A 17768-nucleotide genomic window follows, 5' to 3' on the forward strand; every position below is an offset into this window, starting at 1 on the left:
AGGCTTTAGGACTAGGACAGACAGCCTAACTGCAGAGTCTAGCAATAAATTAAGTAGCATGAGAATTCAAAGGGATTTAATTTGGAGTTGGCAAACAATTCTGCACAAAGCATATTCACTTTCAGCATTATCTTACATTCATTGCAGATGGTCAACAAGGAAAACTATTTCCTATAGCTGCAAAAATAACTGCATATTTGTTAACCAGTAACCAATATGGTAGAAAGATAAAGGCCAGAACAATGCTGTGAGGGAATTATGAAAATGTAACATGACAGCAACTAATATACACAAGAAACAAGGAAACAGCTTATGAACAATTTACAGTTATGGATCAGGTGGCAGCGAAAATGAGAATAAAAGTAAAAATTTATTTTACATTTGTTAACCGGGATAGTCCGACTGGATATATGTCCATTTTCAGTGGAGGCCCGGGGAGAAAAGCTCCAACAATAACAAACAAGAAAAAGACAATATACAAAAAGACAATGTACAAAAAACAAAACAATTTTTTTTTTTTTTTTTTTTTAGCAAGGAATCAAGAGTTATCATGAGGAGTAGTGACAAAATAATCATAAGATAACATCAAGTGAGGTTGGAAAAAGTAGCAGTTGCTAAGGGTGATCCTTATGGATAGTCCATGGATTAGCCAGGTTTGGTAGAGTAGCAGGTCCATTTTGACCCCAGGTATTGTCTGAGCTTGGCTTTGAAAGGATTTATAGAAGAAAGTGAGGTAATCTCAGGGGGTAGATGGTTCCAAGATCTACCTAGAGAGTTAGAAAGGAGAGAGTCACCGGCTAGGTTATTAGTTTTGTAAGTCTGGATGAGGACTCTGTTAGAGGAACATAGTGGTCATGAGTTGTGATACAGGGTGACTAGGTTTTTGAGTGCAGGGGTGTTTTCAGGGTTGTATATGATTTTGTGGGCCAAAATCAGTTGGTTGTAGAGCAGTAGACTAGGTAGTTCGAGCCAACCGAGCTGGGTTAGGTTGATGCAGTGTTGTGTCCTAAAGGGGAGCCCAGTGGCAAATCTGGCTATGTGATTATAACAGGTAGTGATCTTATTTAGAATTGTCTTGTTGTTGTTTAGAAGAAGAGGGGATGCGTATAGGAGAGTAGAGAGAAGGTGAGATCGAGCAATGGCTACCTTGGCTGGGGGAGTCAGAAAGTTTTTTATTCTATACAGGGATCCTAGTTTTTTATTGATGGTTTTGATCAATTGGTTAATGTGTAGGTCAAATTTTAAGTTGTTGTCAATAGTGACCCCTAGAAGTTTAGTAGATGGGTCAGGTGAGATGATTGTGCCATCCTTAGATTTAATTGTAATGTTTATGGGGCAGGATCTTTGTGTTGGTAGGAATATTAGCATTTTAGTCTTTTTGGGATTTAATATCAAGTGGCGGTTGGACAGCCAGTTTTCTATTGTGTTAAAGGTAGTCTGGGTAATTAGCTGCAACTCTGAAGAGGATGTAGCAGAGCAAATAAGTGTAGAGTCATCTGCATATTGGATGCAGTTAACTTTAGGTATGACAGTGTGCAAATCATTGATAAAAATGGAGAATACTAGTGGGCCTAATATAGAGCCTTGTGGAACACCCAGGGTATTAGGTAACAGAGTGGAAAGTTTATTTTGCCAAATTACAGCCTGTTGTCTACCTCTTAGGTAGGAAACAAACCATTGTAGTGCTTTTAGATCTAGATAGAGTGATTGTAGGGTGTGGATTAACAGTTCATGATCCACCATATCAAAAGCTTTGGACAGGTCCAGGAATAGAGCTGAAGAGATATAGTTATTGTTGCGATAATAGTTTATGCTATTTGAGAAGACTAAGAGGGCTGTAGTGGTACTATGGTGGGGTCTGAAGCCATGCTGTGTATCTGCCAGGAGATGGTTGTTTATTAGGTGGTACATGAATTGTTTTTGAATACATTTCTCCATTATTTTAGCTAAAGGAGAGAGTATGGCTATGGGCCTGTAGTTAGAGAGTTCAGTAGAACTACCCCCTTTATGGAGAGGAATGATGTAGGATATCTTCCAGATATTAGGAATTTTAGCTTCTTTTAAGGTGCGGTTGATAAGTAATGAGACTGGATAGGCAATGGCATCAGCTGACTTTTGTAGATATTCAGCTGGAAGTTGGTCAGCTGAGAGGGTGGTAGGTTTAAGTTTTCTAAGTAAGGTGCGTATAAGTGATGTTGCAATTGGTTGGAAGCTAAATATTGGTAAATTTTTGGGGTGGAATTATCTGGGCTGTGGGGGCTGAGGGGCAGCGTACTGGCTAGGGCTTGGATAGTCTTGGTAAAAAAAATGATTAAAACTGTCTGAAACTGCTTCTGGGGGGTTGTTGGTGAGGGCAGCTGGTACACGGGTAGTAGTTTTGCCAGGGTGCAAAAGATTATTTAGCCCTGCCCAGAACTTTTGAGGTTATGTTGATTGGAAGTTTGTAATTTGCTGTAGTATTATTTTTTGTCAAGTAGTATTAGTTTTTTAGTTGCATTCCTAAGTTGCCTGTATTCAGTTTGATCCCGAGGGAGTTTGGTAGTTTGCCATAAAGCCCAAGCATTGTCTCTAAGTTTAATTTTAAGCTTAGTCTCTTTTGAGAGCCATGGTGTGGCTTTTGCTTGGTTTTCTTAGAGCGGATGGGAGCATGAAAGTCAAGGATCTCAATGAATTTTTTGTTGAAATAGGAGACTGATTCTTCTAGGGGGAGATGTTTTAGTATATTCCAATTACAAGAGTGAAGTTCTTGTTGAAATTTGGTTAGGTCGAAGTTTTTTTTATTTCTGACATATCGAAGTAGGGGTTGTTTTGGATTGCCTGCTTTATGTTTGATTATATATGTAAGGTAGTGATCACTTACACTATCAGGGAGGCTACCAAATGTATACTGGATAGGGTGATTATTAATGAGTACCCAATCGAGTATACTTTCTTTCTGGTTAGGTTTGCCTATTCTAGTTGGAGTATTAATAACTTGCTTGAAAGAATGTAAGTTAATATGAGAGGTAGGAGATTCGGAGGAACATGTATTCCAATCTATATTAAAGTCACCGAGCAGTAAGTTTCTTGAGGGTAGTTTTTAGATATCCAGTGGAGGGTGTTTTCTAGTGTGGCTATATTATTACCTGGGGAATGTACATGCAGATTATATAGATACATTTACTGTTATTAAGCTTCAGTTTGGTAGCTAAGATTTCTGAATTATTAATCTGAGGTGGTTGTATAACATCTGTAGTTACAATCATGTCAGATTTATAGAGTACTGCCACCCCACCCCCTTTTTCTGGAGGCCCGGTCCAACCTGTGTATGTTATACCCAGGGAGAAGTATTTCATTATCAGTAGTTGTGGGTTTTAACCAGGTCTCAGAGACACAGTATATCAGGAGCAAGAACAGTAAGGAGAGCATGGAGTTCATGCAGTTTGTTATTGATGCTTCTGATGTTGAGATGACAGGTAAGAAGAGAGTTGGGTGGATGGAGTGTTGTAGGGTTTTGGCTTAAGTTATAGGTAGGGGGAGAGTATATATTTATGTTGGTAGGGCCTGGGTTAGGGTGTATATCTCCAGCAAGTAACAGACTAAGTCTTAGCTTAGAGATATATTTCATGAATGTATTTACTATTTTACAGTAGTGTTTCAGTCTAAGGCTAATTTTACTGGTGTTAGTGTGTTGGGAGTAGGAGCATAGCATAAGAGTTGTCTTTGTACTGCTGATGTGAAAGAAGTTAGTATGTTTAGTTTCTAGAGTGTTGGTATGAGCATTTGATACATGAAATCCTAGAAGAGGTTGGGATTCATATAGGGTTAAGAGGTATGGGGCTAGTAGGGTGGGTATGAGAATAGAGTACCACATGTCTGAAGAGGTATGGAGCTATACGTCTGGGAGTCCGCTATAGATTTATTGAGGAAGAGACAGGGAGGCAGGAGAGTTCTAATAAGTGTAAATAGTAGCAGAGGGTGAGTGAGGGAGAAAGGGAGTTAATTAGAGTAGCAGGAGGGTGATTGGACTGAGGTGGTGTGGGTGTGGCTATATGGCTATAAATGTAGATGTAGTGGGGGTGGGTGGGATTAGGGGGCAGGGAGGGGAGCGGAGTGAGCCCGAGTGTAGCGAGGGTGAACAGAGCGGGGCTATACCATACCAATCAGCTTTGGCCCAGCTAGGTAAGTATTTTAGCTGAAATGCTAGTGGTTTAACTAAGAATTGTTTTAGGATTATGTTTTCCCACAGGGTAGAATTAGTCTTGGGAGATAGGCTATTTATGCTGCAGTTTACAAGAGTTGTATGCTTACTGCTTAAAACAATAGTGGGGAGTTATTACACAAAGGTTGGTAGTTTTAAGAAGTATTCTAATGGATATTACACCGTGGTGTTTTTCAGTGAGCAGGGTTAGGACAAGCCTAGTATGGGAGGGGAGAACTACAAATGTACCTTAGACCCAGAGACAGCAGCCTCCACAAATTAAAGTAATTATATTGTGTGACCACCTTGGCTCTCTGGAAGAAGCTGTATGCAGTTCTAAAAAAAACCTCCAGCAGGGTTAGGTGAATTTCTTGAGTCTGGGCGCTTAGAGGGGCTATGTCGCAAGGGAACTACCTAGGAAATATAGAATAAAAAGAGATGCAGCAGTGACTATGAATGATGTTAAAGTAAATAAGAAATACAAAACAGTTGCTAGGAGGTCTGGACGGATCATGTGCCACATATCCCATCCTATATGAATTACTATATCCACAAAACATGGCATTTTCTGAAGAAAGCAAAGAAAAAGGCTAATATATATAGTGGGATAGTGGGAATATACCTGAAATGACATGAAGAGAGATGACAATCACTTATGCTGAGGCATACCACTGCAATAGTTTGCAGACTTGTGAACCTGCTTTCATCATAGTCTCAGATGCAAAACTGCTGCTGGGTGCAACATGTTTCACTTGTAGAAAGTTACTGAATGTTAATAAGCAGTTAGTGAATGGTATTGGTTGGGCTTCATTGTGAGACCCTTTATCCCAAGGAGCTATAAGAGATGCTCATATTAAGTCGAGGGTGCAATGTGTCAGGTTGGGTGGCTTTGCCCTTCACAAAGAAATATATTTTTTGTTTTGATGAAAGCAATCTTGTTTTTAGGAAGTCTGCTTTTATTTTCAAAGAGTTGTGATGCACTTCAGTTCTTTAAAGTAAGTAGGACAAAATTAATTATTAATTATTGCAATATGCGACCATTTTTGTGCATTTCTTGAACAAAATAATATAATGGAAGCTATTACTTTTTACATCTGCAAAATAATGAATCCAATATTGCATGTGGGAACAATCATATGCAGGATGAAACAAAGGGGAAGATAAATTAGGAAGACAGTGTGGCATTTTCATTAAGAGGGTGTTGACTATATGTAAGTTGTCCAATACTTTTGGGATTAAACAAAAAGTAGAATTTGTAATGGCATTGGATAGGCACATGGTAAGACGTGTTGAGATGGTAACAGTTAAACACTAGTTTTATTGAGTCTTTATACTGTCCTGTAACTAAGTGACTGTACTCAGTTGTTGTTCCGGGGGTCCATAACAGACATCAGATATAAGTTTATTTGTTTTTGATTAAATGATGGGGTATGTGTATACATGTCCAATCACACAGTTATGTCATTATTTAACATTACCAAGCTGTTTAGCTATTTAAAGGTGAATAATGTTTTTACATTCAATTCCTTTTAAACAGAAAATAAATATGCAGGTCAGATGTCTCAGACAAACTAATCATATGGATATTTTCTTAAATAAACACAAACAAATTATATTACAGAAATTGTATAGATGAAAGTTACTAAAAAAGCAAAGCAAACATTTCATTACAATTTTTCGTATTTTCTGCATTTAAGTGTTTATACTGTGTCATTTCAAGCTATCAGGCTTCCATCTTTATTACAAAGTGCTGAAAGAAATGGAAATAAATTGAAAATGAATAGCATAAAATCTCTGTTGCATTGTTTAATTAGTCATTATAATCTGATTGGAAATGGTATGTATTTGCTTGAAAAATATAAGCTATTATTGGACACGTCAAGCATGTCAGCTCCACAGTGATTATCAAATTATTCTCTTTTTCATCATCATATGGTAATTTAAAAATTCTGTTCTTGCCATGTTAATCAAACAGATGAATATAAATGTTATTTCATCTAATGCTAGCAATATGTTTGATGATCTTTCTGTCTGCTTAACATTCAGCTTTCATTATTAAGAACAACTGCTACCAGTAAATTGAATAAAATTAAATCTTTGTTGTACTTTCTCAAACACATATCAATCAAAACCATGGTTAGTCATGAAGACAAAGCTAAGAAATTGTCAGCTATGAACTCTGTGTGAGGGAATTATTAAGTATTACCATTCAAAGGGATTTATAGAAAAGTTGCATTTAACTACAGTTTCACTATTAATATGGTTTTATTTGCATATATATATATATATATATATATATATATATATATATATATGTGTGTGTGTGTGTGTGTGTGTGTGTGTGTGTGTGTGTGTGTTTAAACTTGACCAATACCACATATTTTGAAATAACCAAAGAATAAAACTTCCCCAGAGAAAAACACACAGTAAGTATTTTATGAAGTGGCAAGTCCCCATCAGCCCCCCAAAAAATTTAACAACTCCATAGTTGCACAAACTCATTAAAAATATCTCCATACCGATAAAGTACTCCATTGCAGCAAAACAACTTCACTAACATATCAGCATACATATCCACTTTCCAACATAACATCCATTCCAGTCTACATACTTACGTATCTTTAACACCCATCTGTAACATTCAGATTACATATATATTTGACTTTAATAATAGTATTTCATGCATGTTCAATACCCACACTCTGCTAAACAGTCAATATTCTCATCCATGGCCATTATACTGTGACCACACATAGACGCACACACACATGCCTACACACAGACACAAACAAGTACATACAAATATCCATTTATAGGGAGAGAGAAGAGATAAACAAACATGTTGAACCCATTAGATTTATAAAAATTGCATAAAAAACTATTGTGTAACTTTGAGAATGTATCATGTTGATGATAAGTTCCTTTAAAAATTCTTCAAATGCACAGCAGTATGTGAACTGTGGAAATATTCCTGTGGTGGTTCTCATGAAAATTAAGTCATACTGCTATGTTACCAAGCAAACTGGCTCACCGATATAACCCACCTAGTCAAAATAGGGGAAGCCACCTCATGTAGTAGACTTGTAACAAGTGGTGTACCCCAGGGATTGGTCTTGAGGCCTCTACTGTTTGGAATATACTTCTTGGATGTGCAGGCCAAATCTAGTGGGCTATGGCTGACCTAATTTGCAGATGACTGCAAACTGGGTGCTGTGATCAATTCCCTTAGTGATGTGGACATCCTCCAAGAGGGTCTCATCTAAACAAATGACTGGTGTCAGAAATACGGCTTCAAACTGAATGCCAAAAAATGCATCATCATCCCTTTTGGAGAATGTGATGTCCTCACAAATTATCACATTGATAATAAGGTACTAAGCACACAATCAGTCGTGAGGGACTTGGGCACCCAGACAGATAGCAAACTGAGTTTTTACCACCATATTGCCTCGGTTGTACAGAAAGCTTTCCACATGGCCCACCTCATTAGTAAGAGTATCTCATCCAGGGTCAAGGTGGTCATAACATCCCTGTATTCTTCCCTTATAAGACCTATTATTGAATACAATGTCCCTTTCAGCATGTACATCACAAAGCACATGCAGCAGCTGTAGAGACCACACATGTTCCTCACCCAGAGAATCCAGGGCCTCACACATCTACCCTACACAGATAGGGTAGAAGCCCTGTCCCTCTACTCAGCCTCCTACAGAGTCCTCAGAGCTGACCTCTATATTGCATAAAAAGCAATCACAGACCCTGCTCTGATGGGACTGCTGCATATCTGTAAGTCAAGTTACACTCAAGTAACCCACATGTATGACCTCAACCCAATCTGTGACATCAGTAGGGCTCATTGCTAGGATAGATTTGTGTCCCAGAGACTCCCCGTTTTGTAGAATAGACTCCTTCACCACATTAAGCAGAGTAACTCATTAAACCTATTTAAACGCAACTTGGATAACTGGATGGGGAACAGAAAATACACCCCTGGAACTCCACCTGTGTCCCTGCTGGACAGTGGCATAGGATGCTGACTTGTTGGAACATGGGCTAAATTCTTGGCTAGGCTTGTAAAGGCCTCGGGGCCAATAGCCTAGTAATTTCCTATGATCGTATGATCCTATGGGACTGAATTACTAGTCATACAGTTTCAAAGGGAGTAACTTGGAAGATTAAGTTAAGTACAGTAGTGCCTCAGTGAAGGAACGGAATGAAGTGCTGAAAGAGCAATTTGGAAGCAAGGACTGAGACAGGGCACCATTGGGTCTAATTGGTGGGACATTACTGACGGACTGTGCCTGATGTACATACCTGATTTAAAGCTAAAAGCGTGAGCAAAAGAAAGAGGTCTACAGCCTTACAGTGATCTAAAGGTGACCTTTTGTGCCTGTCCTGCCACCAGGGTCTACTAAGATCCCACACTGGTGGACTAAGCAGCAGGCATTTCAGGTGGAGCCCTCACAACTGAAATCTACAACCTGTCACTGTCCAAATGAGTGTGAATTCCCCTGATTATTAAGAGAGTTATCATGAAGGGTACTTTGCATAACCTTGTTCCTTGTTAGTGTTGAAACATTTTTTTTTTATTTGGAAGCAGACAGCTGTATTCCTTCCAGATAAACAGTTGCTGCCTTTGTTCTTCACATACAGTTGGAATACAGGCAGGCCAGTAGATGGAATTTTATTCCATTTTGATCATTTGCAGTGTCTGAGACTGTACACCATTCAAGCGACTGAGGAAATAAATGTTTTACGTTAGACTAATTTGTTTAGAACTGATAAATATTTTGTTACAGCATAACTCATGGGTGAAAAATGTTTGCGAAAATGGCATCTGAGATATTAAATTGACTTCTGTTTAATGACAAAGGGATAACAGTAAAGGGGTCAACACTATATTTTAAAACTCTGTGTAATACAAAAAAATTTAACAATGCCCCTACCAAGACTGCTAAGCAAAACATTGAGAATAAACGTGTATATGAGCAGATGAATACTAATATGTCATTGTACATTGTAATAGTTGTTCATTTCAAGACAGATTGTTACCAAAAAACAGAACAACAGTGCAACCCCTTGCTTTAATGAGAATATCTTGTTAACCACTGATACGTGACAAAAACATAAATATAAATAAAATATAACATCAAATTGTAAATATAGACAACGCTATTTATTTTGTCAGACAAATATATTGAGAACAGGAATTAAGTTTATATGTCAGTTAATTTATAAATTTTATGTGATGTATTTCAGAATTTGATTTATGTAAATCTGATCATTTTTGTGAATATTCATGTTTTGTAATATTGATGGTGTTCCTCTTTTATTTTTGAAACTGATAATTAAAAACAAAAAACTTTAGAAAGTAAAAGAGTATGTGGTAATAAAGTTAATAAATGTAAATTTAATGTAAATGCTGTGAGTGGAGTATTAAGTTCAAGAAAGATAGGTACTTTGTGACGTCTCTCTTGAAATGTGCAAAAGGGTGTTAATGAGCTATTTATGAAGCTTAGTAAGGGGTTATGCTGACATCGAAGCCATCTCCAGTAATCTGTGAACACCTGTCACTATCATTTCTGATTTATAACATGGCATCTACTCAGGAAACTTCTGAATGAGAGGTCCCCCACAAGATCAAAGTCCTGCTTTTAACGAAACACAGATGCCTTTGCTGATAAAACCCTTCACTTTCATGGAACTTGGTCAGGTTTAGAGAAAATGGCGAGGCCAAAGACGTTTGCTACAAAGCCCAGGATTGTTTAAAGTCTGCAAAATAGACTGTGTAGATTGTTGGACTGGAATAGAATGAGAGTTGTTTTCTCTTGTATTGGTGTACTTACCTTGCTTTAGGTTTGTGTCCATAGCTTTGCATAGCTTATACATGTGTATTGTTCAAGCTAGCAATATAGATAAGACAGGATTTTCAAAACATATACCCAATGTTTCATCCTGTTACGCTCTCTCAGTTCTCATGGGTTTTTCTTGCAGGAGTGAAGGAGCACTGAATTATTGCAGCTAAGGGAATATCTGTTCAGAACTGTGGCATATTTTAGGTTGGGAATTACAAGCTCATGCATTTTAATCTTAATTTGTCTTCATATTTATAGCAGGTAAAGCAATATTTTATAGCCATAACACTTTTTTTTTCTTTTTTAACTGCTAAATCCACTTGTGAAGCATTTGTTATTGGCAAATAATATCTTTAAGATCAGTAAATTTTAGATGTCTATCATCTCTGTGGAAATGGAAACTCATTTCACAATGACTTAAAATGGAAAAAGGTGATATGTTTTCTGGACAGTAGTCCAAGATCGCCATACAGCATGTCATAGTTCTCACTGCATTCTGGAATGGGGAATATTCTCATACTTTTAATGCTAAATTTGAAGCAGGGGTCGTAATAGGGGTTAGGTCACCATTAAACTGGTAACTGCAGCAGAAGGTAGTTGATGACAAAGGGAGATACATTTTAGCATTACTTTTTCGTCTGTTGGTGCATGGAGATTTGGTGTGTGTACATGGACACAAATGTGATGACCCTTCCTTTTTACTGAGCTTTTTGGGAAAACTCTTCCCTTGAGGGGGTGATGCCCAAAAAATACTAGAAGGACATTTTAATGCTGTACAACATTGTATTAAGGACAGGGCTAATCCAAGCAGTGAAACTCATTTTAAAACTCATACTAAAATGCTGAATATTATTAGGGCAGCTTCCAAACACCTAGCACTGGTTGACATCATCAGATTGCTAAACCCTTCTGACAGAGCATACATGTTTAATTATCCACAGGGTAGCTCTGGCAACAGGATAACATTTTTCTTTGTTTCTGCTGTAATACTCTCAAACATCATCCCTGCCATATACCTCTCCTCAACATCGGGGGAGCTGGTGAATGGTCCCCTTAATTCTCAAAGTGCAGCATCTCCTTACTAAAGGGGTTGAACACCTACCCCCCCCCCCCCCACAGCATGCCAAGTTAGATTTTATAAGAATCCTTAAAATTAGGGCTCAAGAATCTATGACATTCTTGCTTACATCACTAAGGAATAGAATTTTCACACAAGGATACCTGGTCAAAGAGAGATGGGATATATGTAAATGCAGTAAGTTAAGGAATTCTTTGGCTGTTAAAATATACAAAAATACTCATCAGCACCTCAGCATTTTACTTAAACAAAAATTCCAACTCTTTCTTGAGTGGTGGCAGGATAACCATGAGCACTGGGGTTCAGACACACCAAATTGTAAGCTCACAGACTTAAACACAGAAGCGTCAAAGCTTTTATTCCAGGTATTAGAAAACATTCAAATGACAAAATAGACTCCACTCCAAATAGTATAAATAAAATATTTTTGATGAGTAAGCACAGAAGAGTCAAAGCTTTTATTCCAGGTATTAGAAAACATTCAAATGACAAAATAGACTCCATTCCAAATAGTATAAATAAAATATTTTTACGAGTACTTCCAACAACTGTACAAACGGGATGCTAGATTTATAAGAGAAAATCAATAGCGTCTTCAACAAAGTTCATTTGCACACACTGTCAGATAAGTTTAAAACTTCTTATCATATCTCATTTCAGAATCTGAGGTCAAATAAGCTTTAGCATTATTCTCTCAAGGTAAACCCCCTGGCCCAGAGGAGCTAAACATGGAGCTATATATTACCTTGAACAATACTCTTATCTATACATTTATTTTATCTCTCTTGTGATCTTCAGTTAAATAAATATATCAGTACATCTTCCTCAGTCTCTGCTATAATAATTCTATCCAAGCTGGGCAAGAACCTATCTTACCTCCAAAAATATAGGCCAATATTGTTAGCTAATGCAGACATTGAGATATACGCTAAAATACTCACACAGAGGTTGGAAGCAATACTTCTAGACATAGTTTGGGATACATACGTTGGTTTTATTAAGGGATGAGGCACTGTGCATCATGTGCATACCTTCTGCTTGTATTTCCAAGGTCTAAGGTGTAAGGTATATCACAAAGAAAATACTGCTACTCTGGAACAGACTCCCCATACGCATAAAACAAAGTTCATCCCTTTTCATATTCAAGTGTAACTTGGATCTATAGATGGAAAACAGAAAATTAACCCCAGGACTGCCCCCTGTACTACTAATGGAAAGAGGCAGCTCCCAATTGCTTTATACGAAGCATGGATCCCTTTAAATTATGTATGGTATGATTCAGTTAATATATAATTATCAACCATGGGATGAGTACGACTAAATCTAACCAAATGGGTTTGGTTAATTTGAGCTCAAAAAGGGACACTGACCAGGCTTAAAATGGCCTGCAGGGGCAGCTAGCCTAGTACTTACCTATGAGTCTATAAACCTATAAATATGTGTTCTGACTTACCTTACCTCTCTTTGTAGACTTTGAAAAGCCTTTGACTCAATTTATCGGTTGTACATCTGGCTGGTTATACATAAGATGCATTTCTCTAAGGAGTTCATTAATTATGCATACTTTTCACTGGTCTGTTATCTCTACCCTTTCTCTAGGAAAGAGAAAGTCAACAGAGGTGCACCCTTTCTCAATCTCTTTTTCTACTTGCAAAAGCGCCCCTAAATAGATTTCATAATACTTAATAATGTGATAATTAGTGGGGACGCCATTTTCACCAAAGCCGATAATGATGCATTTCTTGGCATTCAGTTTGAGGCCATGCTTCTGGCACCAGTCATTAGTTTGAGTAAGGCCCTCTTCGAGGATTTTAAGACAGCACCCAGCTTGCAGTCATCTGCAAACTTGGTCAGCCACAGACCGCTGGTGTTGGCTTGCATCTCAGAAAAGTATATCCCAAACAGTAGAGGCCCCAAGACTGATCCTTGGGGTACACTGCTCATTACGGGTCTACTAGTAGAGGTGGCTTCCCCTACTTTGACTGAGTGGGCTCTATCAGTGAGCCATTTAGCTGCCCATATGATAACATACAGGTTGATGCCTAGCTGGGAGACTTTATCTATTATGCCTGAGTGGGGAATAGTGTCAAAGGCTTTGGCTAGGTCAGGGTAGGTGGTGTGCACTGTCTTCCCCTTGTCCATGGCTTTGGTGACTGTTTTGAAGAAGTTGACCAAGTTTAACAAGCATGATCTCCCTTTGACAAAGCCAAACTGTATGGGGTCAAGCTTTTGGAGGTTGCCAAGATCCTTGTTTATAAGGTTCAGGGTAATACATTCCATGACCTTGCAGATCAGGCTAGTTAGGGTGATGGGCCTATAATTGCCTGGGGTCAGTGGATGATTCATCTTTGTGTAGAGGAATGGCAGTGGCTGTCCTCCATTCAGCTGGGATGAAGCCGATGCTCAGGTTTTGATTGAATAGGGTGTCTAATGGAGCTGAGAACTCATGCCTGAGTTCATGCAGGATACAGCCAGCAATGTTATTGGCTCCCATGGAGACTGTATTTTTTTGCCTTTGTGAGGGCATTAATGACTTGCTCTCTGGTGATGAGGGGGAGGAGGAAGGTGCTGGCGATGTCCTGATTTACTGATGGGGGGACACAGAGGTGACGTTTTTACTGAACCTGTCTGCCAGCAGGTTGGCTATATCTATGGAGTTTGTGTATGTGGTGTTACTGACCACCAGTTCAAAGCAGATTTGGGTGTTACCTTTGAGATTGCAGATGTATGTGAAGAAGGCCTTGTGATTATTCTTAATGGATGTGGCCAATTTGGACTCGAAGTTAGCCTTAGAGGATTTCACCAGTGACCTTATTTGCTTATTCAAACAAAGGAGAGATTGCTTCCAACTTGGCACCTGCTCCTTCTTGGTCCTGGACAGCATTGTTTTTCTTTTATTATAGAGTTTGTTTATTGCTGCTGCCCACTAGATAGGTTTGCTCTTCCTTGAGGAAGATGATTTGGTCCTGTCAGTTATTGCTGAGTCCATACAGCTATGTAGGTGCTCATATAGTTTTTTGGTGTAGGCTTGGACATTAGTGCTAGTTCCAACTGAAGGGATGGTGGCTGTGAAGCTGCTTATACCTGCTTTGAGGACACTGTAGTCTGCTTTGGAGAATTTTTTTTTTTTACCCGGCCGGGGGGGGGGGGGGGGGTCAGGGGAGATGGTGACTTCAAAAGTGATTGCTTTATGGTTGGATCTTACCAAGGATGATTACACTGTAGGGGTGCTACAGTGGCTACTCATGTTGGTTAGTACCAGGTCCAGGACATTTTCATCTCTTGTAGGGGTGTTGACTAGCTGATCCAATGCATTGACATTAACGAAGTCGAGGAATCTCTTAGCATTCATGTTCGGGCTATAATAGGTCTTCCACTCTATGTTTGGGTAGTTAAAGTCACCCAGAATCAGGGTAGAGGGCTGAATCTTGATGGATTCAAGTAAGTCCAGATAGGTGGAGTGGGCATCCTGAGTCACCCAGAATCAGGGTAGAGGGCTGAATCTTGATGGATTCAAGTAAGTCCAGATAGGTGGAGTGGGCATCCTGAGTCATGGCTGGGGGTCTGTAGCTAGCTATGATTTGAATAGGTGTTTTGTCAACAGTTTACTGCACTTGGAGTGTCTGCTGTGTGTCATACCGTTTGACTAGCCTGGAGGTGTGTATGTCTTTGATAAATATTGAAACTCCACCTCCTTTGGCATTATAGCTGTCCATTTGGGGTCTGAAAGTATGGTAGGATGAGTAACCTGGTAAGGTTGGGGGTGCTCTCCACAGCTTTGAACCAGGTTTCAGTGACTGGACAAATGTCGACATCCTACAGGGCAAGGAATGCTTGCAGTGAGTGCAGTTTCAGGCTAGGACTCCTAGCATTTAGCAGATGACCTTTAAATTTTGTTTATAAGAATTTTTCATGTTGCTAATTTTGTGCTCATGACTTTGCCTAAAAGATTCACTATGGGGGAGGCAAGAGCCTTTGCCAGAAGCCTGAAGCCCAGGGGAGATAGATGAATGCCATCTCTGGCAAAGCATAGTAGTCTGTCAGTCATGTCCTCCCAGGTTCTGTGTCTGTTTTAGTTGTTTTTTTTTTTCTTAATCATTCTGCTTTACCTAGAAGGCGGAAATAAAAGCTGAAATAATACATTCTCCCCACTGGGCCTTGAGTTGGTATCCTAAAACCCTTCAAAAGTATTGTAAGACAAAGTCAAAGTCAAAGTAAACTTTATTGTCATTCAGACTTCACACAACAGTACAAACTAAATGAAATTTCATTTCTCCGGACTCAATGTACAAAACTTCACAAGAAGAAGCTCTACAACAGACATTATTACATCACAGCAAACCATTACAGACATAACACCCAAAACATTTCACAAATCTAAACAATGAATTATTGCACAGAATTCCAACAGTTATCACTATTGCACAAGAAAGCTAGTTTTGCATCAGTTGATTTATTGTACCAAAATATGACTTGAGACTAGCATTTGAGTTGTTGCATAAAAATATGAGTTCTCATCGACACAGATCTCTGCTACACCCGATGGCCATCATCATGTATGTTGTTAATATTGTTGAGTAGAACTTGTAGAACTTAGCATTCCATTTTTTAACACATTGTGCTCTTAAATCTTTGACTGTCACTGCAAGTTGGCCTGGAATAACCCTTATTTCATCTTTCATGGCTGCCCAGTTGCGATCCATACATGGTACAACCTGGACATAAAATTGTTGCTGGATATTACTGCAGTATTTAATGTAAGCTGTGTTCTAAATAGCTTAGAAGACTTGCAGAAAATGTGGAATTTGTCCCAAACTGAATCAGATATGTGATTGGTATGTCCCCTTGCAGAGGTCACGTTTCATTACTGCTCTACTGCATATTTACCTCATCAGACTTAAGACACAAAGCTAAGACACAGCCATCTCCTTGTAAGGCTTACAAACTGTACCAAGTTCTTACAACAGAGTACAGAACTATTGCTTGAGGTCAAGCTATAGCTTGTTTGTTCTGTTTAGGCACTTAGCTCTCTGAAAGTGATTTCAGCGTATTATATGCATTAATCAGCTGACTCCCCTTATACTTTTGAAAAACAGATTTAATTTATGCATACAGCGTACTGGGATTAAGCCACTGCAGTTAACGAGGGATTAAAGTATGAAATTCTCTGTCAGGCTTTGATGTGAACAATCCTACCATAGACAAAAAACTGTGGGATTGTCTCCTGGTTAAAAGTTTATGAAATATATCTGCATTAACATTTATTTAATTTATAAATCAATCATGTGTTTGTATTAAAATAGCAATTCTTTTGAATTTAGAGGGTCCATAGAATGTGGACTCCAATACTCAGAGGCAGTCAGAATCTACATCATTGCAGCATGGAAGAATCCATCTACTTTATCAACTGAAGGATTATTGGTTTGGGTGCTAAAAAGATGGAAAACTTTCTGAACCTGTGTCTCTTACTCCCCTGCTAATCATTCTGGTATCATTTCTATTTGGCATGATATTTTAGAGTTCCTGACATCACAATCAACTCTTTAAATTCCCTCTTTAGTTCATATTTTTCTCCTGCCATACATTATTATGTTTCCCTTAAGTTTTATAATATTTGGGGTCACACTTGTTTATTTTCTTGTCAATAGACCTCAGCTCTTAGGTTCATAGGTGTTTACTAGGCTAACAACCAAAAGGTCCTTTATAAGCCTAGCCATGCATCCCGAATCTCTGACAAGTTCTGGTACTCTTGATAAGTGTAAACAGGGGCTTGAGAGATGAAACATTTGCAAGACAGGCCTGGGAGATGGACCATTTACAGGCTGTCTGTATCCATTAGAAAGATAGGTGCTAGACTAGGGATGAATTTCCTGTTCCATCCAGTTGCTCAAGTTACACTTGAATTAGTTTAGGGAGGAACTCTACTTCACATGGATGGGGTGCCTGTTCCAGAGAAGGGGTAGTCTCTGGGATACATACCTTTCTCTCCAGCAGGTCCTATTTATATCACAGGTAAGGTTTTAGTCTTTAGAATATGTTATCCTGGTGCTGTTTGTTTTGTGGATATGCAGGAGGTCCATCAAAATGGGCTCTGACAATACCTTGTATGTTAGGCGTAGATCTCCCCTGGCATATAACGCATTGTCAGACCCCAGTCTGATGGACCTCCAGTATATCTACAAAACAAACAGCACCAGAATTACCCATTCTTAGTTAAATTTGTCCATATAGTATGTTTACTTTTGCTAGGATGTTATTTCCTTGCATATAGTTATACTGGTTTCTATCAAGATACTGTTTATTGATTGATTATTGCCACATAATTGTGTTCCATGTTTTTAATCTAGCATTGTGATGAAAACAATGCTTTTTTCAATGTTAATGGATAATGTTAACTGTTTTATTCACTGGTTTTCTATTTTAATAAAAGGTTAATAAATTATTTGTAAAAGAAAAGCCTTAAGCTGCATGGTTGCTGCATCACAACCCCTTGGTAAAAGAGTAGACCAAGAGAGTGCTTGGCTCTTAAAGATAAATAAATAAATGAAATGTGGTTATTGCAGTTGTTTAATGGTTTGATCTGCTTTTCTATTTGGCATTTGGTTTCAGAGGAGAGTATTTCTTTGCCATGCCTAGCATTCTGGTTTCCCTCACC

The sequence above is a fragment of the Protopterus annectens genome, chromosome 6.part0, assembly GCF_019279795.1.
Source record: "Protopterus annectens isolate FY-2018-M chromosome 6.part0, PAN1.0, whole genome shotgun sequence".
In the NCBI taxonomy this organism is placed as follows: Eukaryota; Metazoa; Chordata; order Ceratodontiformes; family Protopteridae; genus Protopterus; species Protopterus annectens.